Consider the following 17,500-nt stretch of genomic DNA (forward strand, 5'->3'; position numbering starts at 1 on the left):
AATCTCAACCATGTTTGGACAGACATGTATATCATGAATGGAGTTGTCTTATATAATTGCATGGGTAATCTAAAAAGCCTGTCCATTTCCATGGTGTTGGACGTGAAACATGGTGGGCAATAACACCACGCTAATGGACCTACTGACATGCTAATCACTACTGCCAGCATAACTTTATGAATGGTCTTAAATTACAGTGCTGCAGATTTGCTGTTGTATAACATGGCTACTGCTCAGTTTTATGAGTATGACTGAGCATCATTCATGTGACATTTGAAAAGATGACAGGTGACCTGCCGAGTGTTCAACATAAGAGAATTTTGCGCACCCGTGTGTTTATGCATGTGTGTGTGTGTAAGACAGCGTGAATATGTGTGTGTGTGTGTGTGTGTGTGTGTGTGTGTGTGTGTGTTAGTGGAATAGAGTGAGTGCAGGATGTGTCTGTTTGTGTGTGTGTGTGTGTGTGTGTGCACGCATTCTGGTTCAGTGGCTGCTAATTAACCGTAAGTAAATAAATCATTGTGGAAATGTTCAATCCTGTTAACACATTCCAAGGGAGCACGCATGAAGGCTTCGGAGATAGAGAGCCAGTAGATTACTCTGGTCTGAGCAGTGGTCTGATGGTCTGTGCACACTGATTTTAATTCAACCCTCAGTCTGGGGATTCGCCCTTACTTGGGTACTTGCAGACACAATAGAAGAGTCATTCGTTATACCAGTGGCTCCAAAACTTCCCCCCAAAAAATTGCTGCATATTTCCTACAATATTGGTTCTACATTTCAACAACAGTGGAACATTTTCAATTTAATTTCATCAATCAGTTAAATGTAAGTATTTTATCAGGTAAACATGTTTTTATTTGACTTGATCAGAGTTCTTGTTTAAAACGGATCAGACCTGTGGTCTTATGGCTATGCATATGACTATGGCTATGGACATGCTCATGTCCATTGAATTAATAATTAGGTTAGCTGTCCTTTTTAACATATAGCCTAAACTGTAGGCCCTGACCATATTGTATAAGTACAAAGTAGGCTATAAACTCATCACCAAATAGGTTAGTTAGAGGCTAATATGCTTTAGGAGTGCTGCCATACTTCATTTAACTAGTAGCTGGTTGTTTAGGGTTCTCATTCTACTATGCTCTGCTATATTTCATTTGACCAGTAGTTGGTTGTTTAGGGTTCTCGTTTCATTTTTTCACCCTCAAGCCGTGCCCCCTTGCTGTAACAACTCCCCCCCCCCCCCCCCCCCACACACACACACACTTTGGGAACCATGGTATTATGTTAAATGTCTTATATTTAATTTGTTATTGTTCAGCAGCAGAGGTTGAAGCAGAAAGACTTCCTTTCATTTTACCTTTCTTTCTGTCTTTAAGGGTCTGCCACAATTCTATCTGATGGTTTCTCTCTCTCTCTCTTTCTCTCTCTCTCTCTCTCGCTCTCTCTCTCTCACGCAGACACACTTCTTTCCATCCTCATTTCCCATTCCTCTCTTCCTTTCTACTTTTCCTGTTTTTTTTTTTTTTTAAAGGAGAAATGTATTTTTTAATAGAATTAAATGCAAATGAGAGGTGAGCTGATTATCATATAAACAGCCATGGCCAAAAGGGACAGCGCAATCTGACTTCATTTCTTTATTCTATCATATCCTCCATCCTCTCTCTTTCTCTCTCCCCCTCTCTTCCACTCCCTCGCTTCTCCCTTAATCAGCCCACAGCTGCTCTTATAAAGACATGAAGGAAGACAGGAGAAGGGGACCAGAGGCACAGAAAATGATAGTTTTGTGAGTGTGTGTGTGTGTGTGTGAGTGTGTGTGTGTGCAGGGAGAGAGACGCAAGGGGAGAGGGAAGAAATTCACTTGACCATGCAGATTAGGTCTAATTCCTTCTTGATTAGTGTTATATAGGGGAAATGTTGCTATAACTGCAGTATGTAGTTGCCTTAGTGTGACTCATGTAGGCAATTTCCAGTCCAGTTATATTAGTGCTCAAGGCTGAGTGGGATCTGATTAACTTTACACGTTCTGAGCTTTATTCAAGTTAATTATGTAGCATAGGTATTACATCTAATTATATATACATTTAGCGGTCCTGAAATGAACTTCATTGTTAGTCTGTCTTTGTGTCTGTGCATAAGTGTGGAAGGCAGGTTTGTGCGTGTGTGTGTGTGTGTGTGTGAGTGAGTGAGAGAGAGACAGAAAGAGAGAGAATGACTGAGAAAGAATGAGAGACGGAGACAGATAGAAAGCAATGCATTTTCACAATGGGTATATGCAAATCTTATACTTCTTGCCAACACTTATCAGCACTTAAAACAATTAAAATTGACCAGCTGGAACATAACAGTGAAAAAGAGACACAGGGAGAGAGGAAGAGCCAGAGAGCAGGGTCATGGGGTCTTTGAAGACCCTGCTCAATAAAGAGGCTTTGACATTAACATTGGCAAATGGCATCAGGATGAGAAATTGATTAATGGGAGGAGAGTGAGAGAGAGAGAGGGAGAGGGAGAGGGAGAGAGAGACAGAGAGAGAGAGAGGGAGAGAGAGAGAGAGACAGAGAGAGAGAGAGAGAGAGAGAGAGAGAGAGACAGAGAGACAGAGATAGAGAGTGTTGGGGAATGAGGGGAATTAATGGGACAGCAGCAACACACACACACACACACACACACACACACACACACACACACACACACACACACACACACACACACACACACACACACACACACACACACACACACACACACACACACACACACACACACACACACACACACACACACACATACATACACACACACGTAGTCTTCTCAGACCTCTGTGTGGTGTTTGTGGTTTATACATGGCAACTACTTCTTGTTGAACACTTTTTGGAAAACTTTGGCAGTGTTGTTAAAACGTACATTTTTCTGTGTTGAAGATCACTGAGAAGAGTAGGACAACTACTTTTTAGCTAAACACACAGGCACAAAGTGTAAAAGACCATTGAAATGAAATAGGACAAGCTGGTATAGTTTCAAATATATATATATATATACAGTATATATATATATATATATATATATATATATATATATCTTGTCTGCAGCTCCTTACTGCACAGTGTAGTCTCCTGTGACCCTTCCTTCCTCTTTTCCTTTCTTACGTTAAGCACTTGAGGGGATGAGTGTGCGAAATGAAGCGTGTCTAACTCCAGAGAGAATGGGCTCATCTGACGTGCTAACACCCCCCTAAACCATCCTTAACAACTGGGGATTAAGCTCAGAGTAACAGCCAGCCCTATCACACCTGCTTCGGTTTCATTTCGTGAATGTGATTTATTTCATTTTCATTTCAAAACATTTCGATAATTATTATCTCTTAGTGGTAGCATACGTATGTCTACACTGAGGTGTAAAGGCGATGAGCAGAGCGGTGCATTCACACAATACTGTGTTGAACGTCTCATTGGAAAAACTATTTGAGATATGAAACTCATATGTGTTTGAATGCAGCAGTGGTTCACATCATGCACTGTTTGTCCCAAGGGGCGATGCACAGTGTGTGTTGCCAGGTGACCCTAAACTCCCTCTTGTTGGCTAATTATACCACATATAACTAAAGTGGTGTTCTCTAAGGACACAAGAGAGAGAGAGAGAGGAGAGAGAGAGAGACTAGTAGATTCTCTGTGACATACTACAGGCCTCACAAGAGAAACCTCACATGGCTAAATGTGCTCTAATTCGCTCGTGCCTGTGCCACTGCCACTGTTCTTCACCTTAGATTTCCCCCAATGTCCCCTCCGTCTCGCTCTGCGTCATCTTTTACTAAATGTAATTTTACAGTGGTGGGAAGTGTCCTATAGATCAATTAGGAAAGTCTTCTCTGTGCTTTCTCTAAAAATCAGCGGAAGAAAACAATGTTTTTCTTCTAGCGCTTCAGGCAGAGCCTGCAAGTCTACAGCGTACACTAACAGAGAGACACACACACACACACACTCACAGAGAGACACACACACACACATCAGTACAAGCACGTACATCTCCGAGACAAGCTGCACCACACTGGGAGTTACCTTTACATCACACATGCACATACATGAATAGAAAAACCACCAAACACAGAGATACAGAGATACAGACGCAGACGCAGACACACACACAATCAAATATACACTTCTAAGACAGCCGCCTGACAGTGAGTTCAGCTATCACTCACTTTCCCTACCTTCCTCTCCTGAGATCCCTCTCTCTCTCTCTCTCTCTCTCTCTCTCTCTCTCTCTCTCTCTCTCTCTCTCTCTCTCTCTCTCTCTCCCTCCCCCTCCCTTCTACTTCTCGCTCATCCATCTTTATTCCGCTATGGCTTCACCACATGCATTATTCCTGCACAAGGTCAAAGTTCAGGACTTACAGGGTACAGCCTTGATCTGACCCAAGTTACCCTCCATCCAATTAGATATCAAAAACGCTGGCTCAAGCACGGCCAACGAACCCCTTCTCTTTTATCAGTCTGTAGACGCTTCAAAGACAGAGTGGACGGGCAGTGGTACAGTAGGGTCCTGTTGCGGGTGACCAGATGTGACGGGGGGTGTCGCGGTCACTGAGTATCAAATGGAAATGGCAGCGACAGGGCAGCTTTGCTTCATCAGCATCAAAGTGGGAGCTGATGGTCAAGACGTGATAGTTTCTTATTCTCAATATAAGACAGATGGAGTGAGTGAGTGAGTGAGTGAGTGTGAGAGAGAGAGAGAGAGAGAGATAAGGGAGATGGGAAGAGTTGGAATGGAGATTAAAGGGAGAGGAGGAGAGGAGGATAGAGAAAGAGATAGTGGAAGAGAGCAAAACATACAGAGGGATGAAAACGAAAATCAAACCATTTTAATTATCCTGCCGCTCCTGATATCACTACTGCCTGTAGCATCTTATTATGAACTGGCATCTAGTAATGTTTCAAATCTCAGTGGAAAAACAGTTCTTCAAAGGTTGGGATATAAAACTCAGAAAAAGTTATAAGCTGTCATAATAAACTTTAACTAAAATGTATACAGCCGTAATGTACATACAAAAATGTGGTCAAACTTTATAAACACTTTATAAAAACACTATGTTTAAAGTCCTTTATAAATTTCCATTGTTCTCTATGAATTATCCCTGAATATGGACAAAATCATAACAAATAACCCAAATAACATGTATATTGTGCTTGTGATATCAGCACATGTCTCTGATGTGTTTTCAGCAAGTCTTCTGAAAAAGTGTCATTATTCTGCAGCTCCAGATAGCACAGCTACCTCTAACATGCCAGTAAGAAATGGCATCTTGTAAACTAGTTTGCTCTTCTGGAATATAAAACTCCAATAAAAAGATAATCCGTGTGTACAATCAGTGTATCAGCCATTAAATATATTTTCAACCACAGAACCATTCGTAATTACCGTAAATACCAAATGTAAGGAATCAGAACAAATAACATATTGAATACTGTGCAAATATACAGTACTTATATAGGAAGACCTATGTCCTATATCTCTTCATGTGTTCTCAAGCTGCCTCTTGAAAAGGGGCGGGATTGGAAAAAGAGACCCTCTGTAGCCATCCCCTGCAGCGGCCCCCGTAAAATGAGGCTGCCATGGAGCCTCTTTGATTGGCAGTGAGGACGGGGGTGGGGGTGGGGGTGGGAGGGTGGGGAGGCTGCTGTAGCATGATGAGGGGAGTCCAGTTTGCAATCACTTCATGTAGCTCTGCAGCAGACGTCTGAACCAGAGGGGAGCTGGTGTGGGGCAGGGAGCAGAGGGAAGAGAGAAGAGAGAGAGGAAAGCAAGGAGAAAGAGAGAGAGAAAAGAGAGAGAGAAAAAGGGGGACATGAAGAGAGAGGGAGAGACGAGAGAGATGGAGAGCGGAAGAGGGAGTGAGAGGGAGGGATGAGAAAGAGAGGGGGAGACAGAGAAGAAGAAGAGAGGGAGGATAAAACAGACATAGAAGGAGATATAGAGAGAGAGGAAGAAAGGGAGCAAGAGAGGAAGAAATAGAACAACGGTGAGTGAGAAGTAGAGACTGTGGGAGATGGAAGAGAAGGAGGGGAAAAAGCAAGAGATGGTGTAAGGGAGGGAGTGTGATAAACGGGGAGGAAGAAAGAGACAGAGGGAGAAGAGAGTGAAAAAGAGGGACGGCAGATAGGGGAAAGAAGGACAGGGAAAAGAACCTTTGATTTTCACCACACTGGCTGGGCTGGGCTGGGCAGGGCGTAGAGTGGACCAGGAGGGGAATCATGATGAGGGGAGAAGGTCTACAAGTCAAGTCATGTCGACTTTATTTGTGTAGCACATTTAAAAACACCAGAAGTTGTACCAAAGTGCTTCATAATCGAGTAAACAAGAATTAAAGGACATAAAAGGAAATAAACGTCTAAAACTAGAAAAATGAAAAACCTAATAGAAGAACCGAAGTAGTGTATATGAGTAAAAAGAGTAAACAAAACAATAAAAGACCAGCAAGTTAGAATTAGATAAAATATGATATAAATAGATAAAAAAACATTAAAATACATAAGTTAACCAAATAAAAGTACTTATAGAATAAAACACAACAAAAGATCAACACCAATTCCACTGATCAAAACCACAGACTCTCAGACTGAACTAAAAGCCCAAATAAAAGTCTGACGTCTCTTGGGACCATAAGGAGGAACTCTACGGCTAAAACACACAATTGTCAAATGGATTGTGACCTAATGACACGAGTGATGTCTAACTGACAAAGTGCAGTCCACGTGCAGAAGAATCCTGGTGTACAGTATGAGTACTATCTACTATCTAATACTATGAGTATTACTCAAACTTACTCCCAGTACAACATGTCCTCCCATCCAACTCACCCCTCTTTCTCTCCTCTTCTCTTCTCCTCCCCCTCCCCTCCTCTATGTCACTCTACACCTCCTATTCCCCTGTCCCGCTAATTTACCATTTTCTCTTACTCTATCACCATCGCTTCATTTTCCTTTCCTCTTTATTTCTCTCCCTTACTCCATCAGTATCAGGACAAATGGGGTGTGGGGGGAGGAACAGTTGCCATTAGCCTCCTCTGATAGGCTTGTATTAAACTAGCGATGTAGACTAATTTGTTTATGTTGGGTTTTGATGGTTTTTTAAATAACGTTTTTTTAAAAGTCAAGTCTCTCTCCCTTTCCCTCTCACTTCCTTGCCTCTCACTGCTTGCCTGCACAGCCCACAGGAGAAGCTGCTGGGGATGTTCCACATTAGTGGCGCAATGTCAGCCTAAATGGATCAAATTAAACTGACGGGACATGCTAAAACGATACAAATGAAATGGAGGAAAAAGAAGATTCATGACTCCTCGCACACACAGACACACACACACATGACTCACTCTCTCTCTCTCTCTCTCTCTCTCTCTCATGTCTGTCTCTCTCAAGCTCACAACTCCTTTCTCAAGCATTATTTTACAATAAATCAAAAGTCAATGAAATCAAACACATTGATGACAAAGAGAGAGCGAGACGGAGAGAAGAGAGAAGGAAAGGGAGAGATAGGCAGAGAGAGAGAGAGAGAGATGGAGAGAGAGAAAAAAAAGACATTTGACTGATAACGCTGAGAGGCAAAATTCACCAGGTCTGCACAAGTGACGGCACTTAGATCCCGTCTCTACCAATAAAGATCCCTCAGCCAGACGTGGTCACCACACTACCTTACAGTCAACCCACAAACCCTCTAAAAATGTCCGTTGAGGAGAAACCCAGCGTGTCGCAAAACTCTCTTAGTATGCATGAGCAGAGCATAAACACTGGTGAAGGCTTCTCAGTCTCATGCATAGCAATGCTGCTATTCCACTGACACTTGATGACATGTGATTGTGTCCAGAGACAAAGACACTTTCTTGAAATATCGAACTGACGGCTGAGGTCGTCAGCATGTCGACAGAAGACAACAGATCTGTCAGTCCAGTGCCTCACAACAGACAACGAGTCCAGGTAACACCTTTTAGTGTCGAGTAGGAGACAGGCATGTTTGCTGTCCTGTGGGCTTTTATTTGGGGCGCTGTGCTGACCTGGTCAGCCTGAGTAATAGACACAGCCAGTCAATGGTGTGGACCAGCCTGTCAGGTGGACAGTGTAAGTGGCAGGTAGGGTTAGAGTCAGAAACAACAGACTGTTAAGTCTTTCCTGTACTGAATAACTTGCTCGGACTCAGCAGAAAAAGCAGATTTTTTCAGTGACACAGTTCCGTAGTGACACACAGTTATTGAGAGCATAATTACAGACAAACAGAAGTGTGAAGAAGTAAAGACATGTGTAGAAAAGCGCTGGGCAGCGCGTCTTCGCAACGCTCCCATGCTGCTTTATTTGTTTTCGACGACAACAATATCTTGACAACGTATCACCACCGCCGTTATATGACTAGCATTGGCCCTGTGTGACGACACCAGCACCTCTCTTAAAAGTTCACAAACGTTCAACTGTAAGCGCTCGGAGTGGGCGCACAAAAAAGGTGGGTGCAGCGCTTTCTCTCTAGGCTGTCGCATGCGGCCGCATACACTCTCTCCTCACTGGGACCGACTGAAAAGATCAGGCACTCAGGAAAAACGCTACATAGACAAATGCCCTAAGGTAGCACGGACTGGTACTAAGTACCGAAAGAGTACCATGTGGGAAATAAAGGAACTCTGTCAAATCTCAAATGTGAGTATTGGCTTAGTGGAGGAATAACCTATTTAACCATTGTGTGGCTGTGTGCATCTCACATGTAACTTCATCTGCTTTGTCAAGTGATGTACCATAATATAATCTTCCAGCCACAGGATTGTGGTACTAATACTAGTGGAAAAATTGGTGTGAGAGAGAGTTCTCCCTTTCTCCTTCATACTTCCTCTGTTCATTCTATATCTTCCTCTCTCTCTCTCTCTCTTCCTCTCTTTTTCAAATTCCCTCTTTCTCAAACCTCTCCAAGGAGAAAGAGAGGTAGAGGGGAGGAGTGGAACGGGGGTCCAGGGAGCATGACTCAATTAAAGATCAAAGGGACTTCTGACAGAGACTCCAGGGAAGATGGGTGGAATTTGGGGAGAGGGAGGGGGTCAAAACAGAGAGGTGGGGTGTTGGGTGAGGGTGGGTGTAGCCACGAATGAATGACAAAGGCTTTAGCAATGGCCAGTTGGACCAGAGTGACGGCGGAGACGCTGCAAAACGATTGATTCCACAGCCGATTGATTCACGTCAGATTGATCGGGCTGTGAATGTTTGTCAAACACGTCTATTGCTCAGGCGTCTGGCCATCTGTCCCAGCTGCTGAGGAGTCCTGCTTAAAGCGAGGAGCTAAGAGGATGAGAGGCGCATTTCAGCGGCGATTAGCAGAATCAGGATAATCAACTATCCATCGGAACGGCACATTGAAGCATGGACTTCCAAAGTGTTGATGAACTAACAGAGATTTTGATCACAATTCCTGTGAAACTTTATGATTGTGGGAATTAAGCAGAGCAATTATGGGGCCACACCCCCAAGGACCCCAGTTTTGTCCCTGACGTATATATATCTCATCACGTTGCACCATGCATTATGCACCATGACCTGCTCACCATGACCGCACCAATCTAAGAGAAGTTTTCATTTCTATATAGCAAGAGGTAAAGGAAAGGAGCAAGGGAGTGAGAGAGGGGAAGAGAAGAGCAGGGGAGGCTGAATAGAGCTCTGATTGCATTCACAGCCACCCCACGACCTCAGCCTCTTGCTCTCTCATTCCCTCCATCTGTCTCCCTATCCTTCTCTCTCTTTATCGCTCTCTCCCCTCTCTCCGTATGTGTCTCACCCTTCCTTTCCTTCTCTCTCTCTGTATAGCTCTATTTTTCTCTCTATCCCTCTCTCTGCCCCAGCACAAGTCTCTTTTCCACCATGTCACTCCATATGGGGTAAGTTGCTGTGGAACTGTGGGCTTGATTCCGGTACTGTTAGGTGTACGGCCTCATGCATTATTAATATAATGCACAGGGGGGTGCTCCACCCTGCAAGCCTACATCATTACACATCTGGGTCCCTGCACCTTGACTCTAAATAAGCAGCTAGTTCAGTCACCAAGTGGAACCATAGGAAGTTCAGGCACTTTTAAAAGTCCGGAATCTAAAGAGTTCCTAATCAAGATAGCTGAATGAATCACTTGTGAAAGTAGATGGAGTTTCATATATGTGTGTTATTAGGGGAAAGGAAAGTATTATCTGAAAGGAGAGGGCCTTTAGGAAGGGGAGGACTTTGTCTCAGAACAACAACAGCCGAGACAAAAAAATGGAGAGGAAAAAGGTGCCGACTGCCTATATTCTTTTTCTCATCTTCCTTTTCATCTCCCTCTCTTCCTCATACTCATCACATCCTCTCCATCATTTGCTCTCTGCCTTTTGCATTTTCTCTCTCTATCCCTCTCTCTCTGTCTCCCTCTTCCTCTCAGCTACGCCGTGTGACAGCCAAAACAGATTTGAGCAAATTGGAAAAGCTATAAAGCTCTATTAGGGCAAATCAAGCCTCCGTCGGAGGAGAGAGAGAGAGCGAGGAGGAGAGGAATAGAGAGATAGAGAGAGAGAAAGGAGGATACAAACAGAGGGATAGAGAGAGAGAGAGAGAGCACGAGGAGGAGAGACACAGAGGGATAGTGCAAGAGAGAGAGAGAGAGAGAGACATAAAGGGGGGAAGAGAAAGAGGTAGAGGAGGCGAAATGTAAAGAGAAAGAGAAAGAGAAGAACATTTGGATTCTTCCAGACACACATGGGACTGGAAGGGGGATGGTGATGTTGAAATGGGCAAAAAGAGAAGATTCTCGATGCCAATCCATATGTTTTATATCACTGGAGAATATTGTGATTTAGAAATGCACACAAACACATGAGGATAGATGATACCTAGTTATCAATATGTATATAGATACATTCAAAAGATTGTTTGCATGCCTGCACACGCACACACACGCACACACACACAAGCATACTTAGATATATTCACAGACGCACCATCATACACATGTGACAGAAAAGCGAGAGCCTTACATTTAAACAGAGGAATCCTGAGTTATGGTCGCACTAGATATAGGTTTATACATAACCGTAGCCTTAACCTTAACCCATGACCTTTGCGACACCAGGTAGCACAGGGTAGTGGTACATGACATTTTTCAAGTACTAGCTCTACCTATAGTTGCACACACACACACACACACACACACACACACACACACACACACACACACACACACACACACACACACACACACACACACACACACACACACACACACACACACACACACACACACACACACACACACTATATATGGCATGTCATATTCTAGAGACTGTCCTGAAACTCAACCCAGTGCATGTGTGGGTCTGGGTGAATAACGGAGAGAGGGAGGTGAAGGGGAAAAGAAGTTGGAAAAAAGACGAGGGGAATGACAGGGTTATTTATTCAAAAAGAGAGGGCTGGGCGAATCAAACTTTAATGGCTTTTCACAGAGCCAGCACCTCTCTCTCTCTCCCTCTCTCTCTCTCTTTCTCTCTCTCTGTTTTTCTCTCCCTCACTCTTCTCTCGCTCTCTCTCTGTCTCTCTCTCCCCATCACTCTTTCTATTTTATTTGGATTGTCCCGTAGACTATCTACAGATTATAAACAATTTATCTGTTGAATCTCCGATAACTACAATTCAAGGGTAAGGTTAGGGGGTTGGTGAACGACTGAACTGAAGCCTGAACCCAAATTTCAACAAACCATCTCTAAAGTCGCTGTAGGCGCACTATCCAAATAAAGTGCTACCTTGTGCTCTCTCTGAACGCCTTGCAGAGCGAACGCAGTGGTGGTCAGACAAACAACAGCTGCCTCTGACAGGGGAGTTCACACATAGACCTATACTCATGCTCAGATCATACTCATATATACATCCACCTCATAGTATACTCATGCTCAGATCATACTCATATATACATCCACCTCATAGTATACTCATGATCAGATCATACTCATATATACAACCACCTCATAGTATACTCATGATCAGATCATACTCAGATCATACATCCACCTCATGTACACATACTCAGATCATACATCCACCTCATGTACACATGCTCAGATCATACTCATATATACATCCACCTCATGTACACATGCTCAGATCATACTCATATATACATCTTGGACATGCACTCAATGGCACATACTCCCGTACATTCATGGTCTGTGAGCTGTCTGTCTGGTGAGCATAACTCCTTTACCTTGCCACCTAAGGTCAGAGAGCATGTTTGGCACCCTGTAGACCTGGGTTCGAGTCCGGGTAGGGTGACCCTGCTCTCCCTTCGCTACATGGTCTACAAACATAAAATATATACCAACACGAATTATTTGCCCACTAAAAACACGCACACACACACACAAGTGTACACAAATGTACACACAAAGGCATACAAGGACATTCGGCTCCACACACATACGCACACTCTCGGTGAAGCGCACAGACACACACACACACACACACACACACACACACACACACACACACACACACACACAAATCAAAGGTGTTCTTCATGCTCAAGCGGCTAAAGTAAATGACACAAAGATAAAGACAGAGAAGGCAGAGGTAAGGCTGGGGTGGTGGTGAGGTTGAGGGTACATAAATGGATGGGCGGAGGGGGGAGGGGGGGGGGGGGTGTGATTTAGCGTCATAGAGCATCAGAGGGCCCGTATTGTTGAAGCTAACCACCCAACTAGAAACAATGTGCCGTAAACTGTTCCAGAGCCGGCTACCGTCTCTCAGCCAATTGACTGACGTGTGATGACTCTCTTCACAGCCATTTACTCCTGAGGGGGTTGTTACAATATACACACACACACACACTCACCCTCACTCACACACACACACACACACGCACAAAGGTGCTCCTTTTCTCTCACCCAGTGAGTACAGGACATTTCATGTGCTTGGCTGCACGGCGAGGATTATCTCAGCTACTTCAAAATTGCATCTCTTCGAGCAGATGGTCAAGCAAACAGAGACGCACTCGAGAGTGCCTGCGGTCCAGAGTCATCCATATTCACCCACACCTTTGAAAGCACATCTCCCCGATTTACCTTCTAATCAGCCCAGGTAGGTCGTTTCTGACAGACAGATGGATAGGGATGACCAGCTCTATTTTCAGACAGAAGGACAGGAAGGGGATGGGATTCCTGCCTCTTTTCTATTTCCCACTCTCTTTCCCCTGCCTCACTCCCTTGCTTCATGGATCCGTGGTTTTCTATAGGAGAGAATCCTCTTTTTTCCCCATTATTTACTGTCAAAAAGAGGCTCCACTTGGGTGCCATGGTGACAAGTTTGAATTCCGGGCTGGGATGAGCGGAGAGAGCGAGGAGGCAAAGCTCAGACATGCTTAGTGGTTACCATGGTGTTCACTTGGAATGTATAGATAACTCACAGGGAAAGAGATAAGCCATATACTGAGGGATTCAAATCAGAAAGATTGTGTTCCTATATTGGTAGAATTTTCCAACTTTCTATGAGTATAAAAAGTGGATATAACCCACAAATGCAGTGGGCTTGGGGGCATGCTGCAGTCAGTATGGACACCAGCTTGACCAGAGGTGGCAGGAGGCTGTGCTCTCCTGACAGACTGGTCTGTGGCGTGGCAGCGTACTGATCTGATTTGTCCAGTCTGTCAGCTTCCACTCCCAGTGGCCCGCGCTGTACCTCTCTCCCCGGCACGCCCCTGTGTTGTGGTGCCAGTGCAGGCTTCAGGGCGGGCAGCGGGTTCGGCTGGCGCCTGGCCCAGAGTGCCCCCGGGAGGTCTCTTTCAGGCAAGGCAGACTGACTGGCTGGGGAGGGAGGATCACAGGAGCACTGCTCTACCCTCTCTTAAAAGGATCAGCACAAACACACAGGGGGCTGAACCTGTGCTTCAAGCTTCAAACACACACACACACACACGCACGCACACACACACACACACACACACACACACACTGCCAACACACTCCAGATGATCAAGGTGGATATGGCATTCAGGGGAGAGGGAACATGCCACTGGATTGGCATTGACTCAAGGGCTTTGAAAAACATTTGAGAGAGAAAACAGCATTTAGAAAACATGGTCAGTGGAGTTTGCCTGCTGCTTTGCCTGCTGCTGTGATTTCATTAAACTGGCAAGAATTTCCATAAAAAACACCACCTATGCACCATCACTGACACTAAATAATATTCAAACGGAACAGGCCATCTCTGCTCCTACCTCCACTATTATCCCACCATCATGTAAAGGGAGTATTATTCTGCTTCTACGTGATGGTCGGATGGCTAAAATGGTGGTGTCATTCTTTTCGGAGATGTGGTTTTCAGCCAGTGATGGTTGAATGGCTGGTGAGGGGCAGCTATACACAGATGAGCCTTACGAGGTGGATGTGGGCCCACATGGACAGGGACATGGGCAGACTAGTTCTCAGTTGGAGATGGAAAAGTTTGTGTGTTTCAGAGAACAGCGGGGATCTGCACTGCAAGCGAGCTCAGAAAAGTCATTAGCGATGACATTTCATGGCATTGATGAGTCTCTGACACCCCAGTGGACACACACCAGGAGGCAAGTTTGTGTGCGTGTGTGTGTGTGTGTGCGTGTGTGTGCGTGCGTGCGTGCGTGCGTGTGTATGTATGTGTTTTTTTAGGACAGGGGATCAATTCCCCAAGAGGCAGCAGGATTCAGGCTGTGTAGAGATACACACACTTTAAACACAAAGGCACCCACAGACACACACACACTTTCTCTCTGCCCTTTCCTCAAATACATTTCACACGTGTAATGGCCACTATTAATCTTATTTCTACATGTTGTCATCATTCCAGAGAGATTTTTATTATTCATATTCACTCAGTATGCAGCTCATACTACCTTTACTTTAGATCCCATTCACTGCGTGCTGCACTGATATATTGTTTTTAGCTATGAAATTCCTCTCATTTGTCTTTTTCCCCCTATCTCAACCTCCCTCCTTTTGCCCTGCCTCTCTCCTTCCTTCTATCTCTCTCTTGCTCACACCCTCTCTCTCTCTCTCTCTCTCTCTCACACACACACACACACACACTAATAAACACACACACACACACACACACACACACACACACACACACACACACACACACACAGACACACACACACACACACACACACACACTCATAAACACACACACACACACAAGTACAGGGAGAGGGAAGGAGCAGTAAATTCACCCAGCTCATTACTGCTGACAGAGAGAATGCTGAGAGTCCACCTGCTCACTTATACAGGCTTCTCCAAGCATCTTTATAGCACCACAAATTACGCCGGCAGTTACAGATCACCATACTGTACAAACACATGCAATCCGACACACACACGCACACACACACAGGTGGACACACAGGAGTGTGCATGTGCACACACACACACACACACGCACACACACACAGGTGGACACACTTCTTTGTCTCTCACCATTCTCTCATATTTAGTTTATTCTGTACTTCAGTTCTAAACCATCTCTGTTGTTTAGTTTTACTTTTGTTTATTCTTTTGTTTAAGTGATGTTTGCTTCTGTCTTGCATTAATTTTTTCTTTCTTTCTGTTTGTCTCTCTTTTGTTTTCTCCTCCATCCTCTGCTTTGCTCTTTCCACTCTCCTTCACCCCCCCCCCACCCCGCCCCCTCTTTTGCAGTATCCCCTCTCTGCACTGGTACATAACCCCCCCATCCCACCCCCACCTACACACACACAGCCCGGCCTCTGATGCTTGTGTAATCTGTGATTGGCCAGTGAGTGTGGCAGCTCTGCTGAGTGACAGCTTGATGAAGTGATGTGGCAGTGTGTCTTCTTTGCCCGGCCGAGGTCATCGGGGGTCAGGGAGGTAATGAGGCCATCAAAATGCAGCAGCCGAGAGAAAGTTGGGCAGGAAGACGATGAGAGTGAAAAAAGAGGGAGGGAGGGAGGAACGGAGAGAGAGAGAGAGGGAGAGAGAGAGAGAGAGGGAGCAGACAGAGAGCAATCAGGACTGAACGGAGGGGAGAGGCTCATCCTTTACTTGGCTCCAGCGAAACAGCTTTACCTGTCCCCAGCAATGTTTCTGTACAACACACACTGGCTGCAGAAAATGAATTTTGCTTTGGTTTTGGGTACAGAGCTATATGCTGCGAAATGTGCATGGATGACACATAATGTCAGACCAGATGTATTTTTTATATTCTATACTGACATTAGTGACATGAGAACTGACAACTGCTTATAACACACTTTACATTCTCTCCTGATATTAAAAAGTAATTTTTGTTTAAGACCCATACGTTTAATGTTTTTATTTTGTGCTGGCTCTGCATGTCTGATGAGAAAATCTTTTGATTGCTCTCTTGGTGCAAGCCTAACCGGACTCGCTTAAACAGGACTAACCTCATCTTTATTCTGACTGAGAGACAGGCGGAGACCACAGAGAAATGGGGTGTGAAAATGGGCATGAGTGTGCGTGTGTGTGTGTGTGTGTGAGTGTGAGAGAGAGAGAAGTGAAGAAGGTACTTTGAAGATTTGGTGCAAAGAAGGTGTGTGTTGTATGCAGGCAACATACAATAAACAAAAATAGATTTCTATATACACATGTGCACAGTGCGTGACATACTCTCTGTATGTGTGTGTATGTACGTGTGTGTGCTTTTGTTGTGTGTCCTGTTTCAGTCCTGTTTGAAGTTGAATGCTCAGCTCTGCCAATTACCTCATATCAAGGATTAGATGGAGAAGGGAGAAGGGGACTAGAGAAGGAGAGGAGGACAGCGGTGAACAGAGAGGGGTTAGAAAAAAAGACAGAGCAGATTGTCTTAAGCATCGTGTGTGTGTACATGTGTGTGTCTAGCTGTGTGTGTGTGTGTGTGTGTGTGTGTGTGTGTGTGTGTGTGTGTGTGTGTGTTTGTGTGTATGTGTGTGTGTGTGTGTGTGTGTGTGTGTTTATGTTTCCACTGCAGTAGTCCCTCCTGCATGATACATATCACACCACCAGAATGCCAACTCCAGACACACCACTAAGACTAAGCACCCTTTATCCCCACCCATTATCTTTCATACGGAACACATCTTCTCCTTGTTTTCAGAGGGTGAAGGGGCACCGCTGACATTTCAGCCTGAAGTGAAACACTCTTGGTGGTTCTCCCCACACAGCCCAACACAAACACAAACACAAACACAAACACAAACAACCCCTGCATTGCCCCAGCTCATGATGGGCATGTATTGACTAATGAGGTATACAGGCAGCAAGAATAAACAACAGAAAGCACACGCCTCAGGTATGGGTCAGCTTTAAGAGAGGATATGTTGTGGGGTGTATTTAAGGTGTGTGTCTGTATGTCTGTATCGATTGGTTGTTTTTCTATTGATGTGTGTGTGAGTGTTTGTGTATTTGTGTGTGCATGTACATGTACATGTGAACGCGTGTGTGAAAGTGTGTGTGTGAAAGTGTGTGTGTGTGTGTGTG

General features: G+C 44.7%; 1 protein-coding gene across 1 annotated transcript in view; it reads right to left on the bottom strand.

Annotated features, from left to right (window-relative positions):
* cdh23 (cadherin-related 23) overlaps nucleotides 1–17,500 on the bottom strand; it is a 197,855-nt gene that overhangs the window by 139,836 nt on the left and 40,519 nt on the right. The gene's annotated exons all lie outside the window — the stretch shown is intronic.

This window comes from Clupea harengus, chromosome 13, assembly GCF_900700415.2.
Source record: "Clupea harengus chromosome 13, Ch_v2.0.2, whole genome shotgun sequence".
NCBI lineage: Eukaryota > Metazoa > Chordata > Actinopteri > Clupeiformes > Clupeidae > Clupea > Clupea harengus.